Source organism: Archocentrus centrarchus, chromosome 8 (genome assembly GCF_007364275.1).
Source record: "Archocentrus centrarchus isolate MPI-CPG fArcCen1 chromosome 8, fArcCen1, whole genome shotgun sequence".
Classification (NCBI taxonomy): domain Eukaryota; kingdom Metazoa; phylum Chordata; class Actinopteri; order Cichliformes; family Cichlidae; genus Archocentrus; species Archocentrus centrarchus.
This window is the reverse complement of record NC_044353.1, coordinates 28,879,116-28,885,115: the sequence shown is the minus strand read 5'-3', so window position 1 is coordinate 28,885,115 and position 6,000 is coordinate 28,879,116.

Sequence of the window (6,000 nt, the reverse complement as noted above, 5' to 3'; positions counted from 1 at the left end):
CAGCGGTTTTCCATCAGGGCAAGCAAGGCAGCAGTGCTTGTCCAGTGAAATCTAAAAATAGACATCAATTAGAACTAAAGTAAAAGCACTTTATCTCAGTTTATCAATTTATCTCATCTCAAACCACATTCTGTCATAAAGCTTCTAGTCCATTTGCCCCTGTACTTTAAATTACTGCCATCTTGTGGCCACAGTTGGCTATGGCTGGACGCAGGCTTAACTCTGGTTCAGATTCGTCCTCATCATCGCATGCCTCAAACATATAGTCTTGATTATACACTACTCAATAAATAAATAAATAAAGTAAAGAAACACTTTTTAAACAGAGTATAGTATCAAGCCTATTAATCCTCTTGGATATTGATCTGGTCAGTTAAGTAGCAGAGGGGGTTGTTAATCAGTTTCAGCTACTTTGGTGTTAATGAAATTAACAACAGATGCACTAAAGGGCCAGCAATGAGACAACCTCCAAAACAGGAATGGTTTTACAGGTGGAGGCCACTGACATTTTTTTCCTCCTCATCTTTTCTGACTGTTTTTTCACTAATTTTGCATTTAGCTAGGGTAAGTGTCACCTTGTGGTAATGGCATGTATTGATGTGCCATTGCCGCAACGTTTACTGTGTCTCCCAGCACAGTCTCAAGAGAATGGAGGAGATTCCAGGAGATAGGCAGTTACTCTAAGAGAGCTGGACAGGGTCATAGAAGGTCCGTAATCCATCAGCAGGACTGGTATCTGCTCCTTTGTCCAAGGCACTGCCAGAGCTACAAAATGACAAAATGTTTCTGATCAAACAATCAGAAACAGACTTCATGAGAGTGACCTGAGGGCCTGGCGTCCTCCAGTGGGCCCTGTGCTCACTGCCCAGCACTGTGGAGCCCAGCTGGCATTTGCCATATAATACCAGAACTGGCAGGCCTTCCACTGGCACCTGGTGCTTTTTGAAGATGAGAGCAGGTTCACCCTGAGCACAGGTGACAGACGTGAAAGGGTCTGGAGAAGTTGTGGAGAACTTTAAGGTGCCTGTAAGATTGTTCAGCACGACTGGCTTGGTGAGTCAGTGATGGTCAGGGGAGGCATATCCATGAAGGCATGAACAGACCTCTACAGTCTAGGCAATAGAACCCTGACTGTAATTAGGCATCGGGATGAAATTCTTGTACCCACTGTTAGACCCTACGCTGGTGCAGTGGGTCCTGGGTCTTCTTGGTGCACAAGAATGCCCGGCCTCATGTGGTGAGAGTATGCAGGCAGTTCTTGGAGGATGAAGGAATTGATACAATTGACTGGCCCCCACGCTTGCCTGACCTAAATCCAATAGAACCTCCCCTAGGACATTATGTTTCAGTCAATCTGATGCCACCAGGTTGCACCTCAGACTGTCCAGGAGCTCAGGGATGCCCTGGTCCAGATCTGAGAGGAGATCCTCCAGGAAAACATCTGTCGTCTCATTAGGCCCCAAGATTGTCAGACATCCCTGTCCCAAAGAAGGTATCACCCTCCTGCCTAAATGACTGCCGTCCGGTGGCACTCACCCCCATCCCGATGAAGTGCTTTGAACAGCTAGTCATGAAAGACATCAAATCCATCCTCCCTGCCTCCCTGGACCCTTTCCAGTTTGCATATCGGCCCAATCGTTCGACCGACGATGCGATCTCTGCCGCCCTCCACACAGCCCTCACTCATCTAGACACCAAGGACTCTTATGTCAGAATGCTGTTCATTGACTTCAGCTCGGCATTCAACACCATCATCCCCCAACAGCTAATTCTTAAACTGGACAGTCTAGGGCTGAACATCTCACTGTGTAACTGGCTGTTAGACTTCCTGACCGGGAGGCCATAGGCAGTACGGGTCGGCAGTAATACATCCAACACCATCACACTGAATACGGGGGCCCCCCAAGGATGTGTGCTGAGCCCCCTTCTATTCACCCTGCTGACTCATGACTGCACACCATCACACAGCTCCAACTACTTCTTCAAGTTTGCCGACGATACGACTGTGCTGGGCCTCATTAACAACAACGATGAGACAGAATACAGGAATGAGGTGAGCCGCCTGGCCCTGTGGTGTGGATTCAACAATCTCTCTCTGAACGTCGAGAAGACAAAAGAGATTGTTGTGGACTTCAGGAAGATGCACACCCAGCATGCTCCTCTGACCATTAACGGCACTACTATGGAGAGAGTGAGCAGCACCAGATTCCTGGGAGTGCACGTCTCAGAGGACCTGTCCTGGAGCAAGAACACATCATCACTGGCCAAAAAGGCTCACCAGCGCCTCTACTTTCTCCGTAAGCTGAGAAGAGCTGGAGCTCCAACCCTCATCATGTGCACCTTCTACAGAGGTGCCATCGAGAGTGTCCTGACTAGCTGCATCACAGTGTGGTTTGGCGCATGTACCGCATCCTGCTGTAAGACTCTCCAGCGCATCGTTAGAGCGGCTGAAAAGATCGTCGGCACCTCTTTTCCCTCACTACATGACCTACACAGTTCCCGCCTCACTCGGAAAGCCCTCTGCATGGCGGGCGATCCTACACATCCACTACACAGCTTCTTCAGCCTGCTGCCATCAGGAAGGAGACTGCGGAGTCTCCGGGCTCGAACCAGCAGACTGAGGGACAGCTCCATTCATCAGGCAGTCAGGATGCTTAACTCTCTGCCTGCTCTGCTCCCCTCCCTCCCTCTCTTACTGCCTTAACACACAAACTTTCACACTTTTTCACATACCATATTTCACACTGAACTCATTAAGAACTGGTTATTCTCTCAACTCAAGTTTATGTGCTCATTAAATTACACTACTGTTCATAATTGCACTACTGTTTATAATTGCACTACTGTTACACTTACACTACTGTCTATACTACAATACCGTTTATATTAGCATCGGCCTTAATGAACAGCACATGTCACTTTACTGTCAATATCAGGGTCTCCATATATATATACTGTGTACATCTACTTTATTCATTGCATATGCCACTTATCTAGATATCAATGCCAGGACCGCTACACGTGGGTGTGTATATATATATATATATATATATACTTTTATATTTATATATTTATACTGCTATAGTTTATATTTTACAATTAGGATGGTACCGTATTTTTCTTTTTATTTATTATGCTAATATTATTGGTTCGTTAAATGTTTACTGTTTATTGTTGCACCATGGGTCTGAGAGTAACGGAATTTCGATCCTGTGTATGTCCTGTACATATTGCAGATTCGACAATAAAGTTGACTTTGACTTTTGACTTTGACATGCATACAAGCACATGGGGGCCATAGAAACTACTGAGTAGTTTTCTTGAATTATTGCAATGACATTTTTTGGCAAAATAGATTAGCCTGCCACATCATTTTTTCACTTTGGGTTTTGAATTCGGTCTTTTGTTGGTTAATAATTTTCATTTCCATCAACTGATGCAGCATCCTTTCATTCCTAACACATTATCCAGTCCATATCAGTATAGATATCCAGCTGGGTTTTTTTTTCCATTTAGCTCTGATGTGTTTTCAAAGTGTTTCTCTAATTTTTTTGGAGCAGCATATATTAAAACTGAAATTACCATTATCTGTTTGTTTTTCTTACAGGGAAGGCAATTTTGTCCATAAACTGCATCCATTCTGCTAATGACTAATTGCAGCAGGGCATTCTTCCTTATTGACACCAAAAGACAACTCAACAAGTCATTAGTATCATAATAAAATCAATACAAAAACGTAATTGTATAACAAGCAGCTGGTTGTGATAAGGTAACTGTTATCAGGTGGCTGTTTGAAGCATCCTCTGCTGCTTCTTGTTTGATGTGTGAAATCAAAATGATGTGCAGAATAGTGGCTCACTTTGGATTTTTTGGTTTGTTTGTTTGTTCTGGGAGTTTTTTTCTCTTTAGAAATTTACTGATGTAACTACATCAGATTCCAAAGTATTTGGACAATTACATGATTTTTGTCATTTTTATACAACCCCAATTGCAAAAAAGCTGTGACACTGTTTAAAATGTGAATAAAAACTGAATGCACTGATTTGTAAATCACATAAAACTATATTCTGTGTTCACAATAGAACACAGAAAATATAACAAATATTTAAACTGAGACATTTTACTATTTCATGAAAAATATTAGCTCATTTTGAATTTGATGGCAGCAACACATCTCAAAAAAGTTGGAACCTTCACAACAACAGGCTGAAAAAGTAAGTGGTACACCACAGCTGAACATGATCCAGAAACTCCGCTGCCTTCTCTGAGCCAAAGCTCATTTAAAATGGACTGAGGCAAAGTGGAAAACTGTTCTGTGGTCAGACAAATTGAAAGCTGGAAAACATGGATACTGCATACTCTGGAGAGGGACTTTCCGGTTTGTTATCAGTGCACAATTCAAAACACTGATGCTATGGGGCTGCATTAGTGCCTATGGAATTGGCAGCTTGCACATCTGCAGTTTGACGCATCATGGAACAAAAAATACTACAAAGAAGACCGAGGAATGTTGACCAGCTAGAATCCTATTTTACACAAGAATGGGACAATATTCCTCATCCAACAACTGGCCACCACAGTTCCCAGACATTTACGGAACGTTGTTAAAAGAAGCAGGGATTCTACACAGTGGTGAACATGAAGGTCTTCCAACCTTTTAGATACGTTACTGCAATCAAATTCCAACAGTAAAACATTTTCTATGTTTTCTATGTTTTATTGTGAGCAAAATATGGATTTATGGGATTTGCAATTTGTTCTGTTTTTATATACGTTTTACACTGCATCTAACCAAGTCAAAAACACACTTGAGGAGGCAAATGTATCACTACCAAAGTTTCTAATTAAGTGACGCCTTCATGAATGTAAATACAGAGGATTTTACAACAAGGTGGAAACCACGTTACACTCACGAACAAGAAGGCCAGATCAAACTTTGCCAGAAAACATCTTAAAGAGCCAGCGCAGTTCTGGAAACAGCTCATGATCTGATGCATATCACATTTTCTGTCAAACGTGATGGATGCAATGCTATAGCGTGGAAATGTACAGTATGGCTGCCAGTGGAACCGTGGCACTGCTGTTTATTGATGATGTAACTGCTGATAGAAGTAGCAGGATGAATTGTGAAGTGTAAAGGTCTATACTCTCTGCTTAGATTCAGCCAAATGCTGCAAAACTAATCTGATGGCATTTCACAGTGAAAACGAATAATAACCCAAAGCTTACTGCAAAAGCATCCCAACAGTTTCACAGTTTAAAGAAATGGGATATTCTTCAGTGGCCAGGTCAGTCACCTGATTTCCACCCAGCAGAGCATAATTTTCAGTCATTAAATACAAAACTGAATGCAAAGAGTCCCACAAACAAGCAGCAGCTGAAGGTGGCTGCAATAACGGCCTAGCAGAGCATCTCGAGGGATGAAACGCCGCATTTATGCCCCTGGGTTGTAGATGTCGGGCAGATTAAGTATTAAAATCTGTCCTTATATTTACTTGGTTTGTGCAGTTACTTTTGAGGCTCTGAAAATAAGGGACTATGTGCAGAAATGTCTCTATTTCCTGAACAGTTTATGCAAATGTTTTGTGAAACTCTGAATTAAAGATGAATGTCTGCAATTCATCTTGAAAATCTCAACAAACTGTATGCAGAAAAATTGATTTTAGAAAGTTTTTGTTTGATTATGTTCTATTCCCTTGTGAAGAACTTCATTTGACAAATTTATCTGCAAACAGTACAAACTTATAGTAATTATCCATCCATCCCTCCATCCATCCATCCATCCCTCCATCCATCCATCCATCCCTCCATCCATCCATCCCTCCATCCATCCATCCATCCATCCATCCATCCATCCATCCATCCAATAAAAGTTAAAATGGATTATATTTAACATATATGCTAATAATAACAACAACAATGATATTTTGGAAATTTCAAAACAAAATTCAACCCAGTTTCTGACTTTCTAATATCTTCTGGGTGCCAGATCCTGGCGAT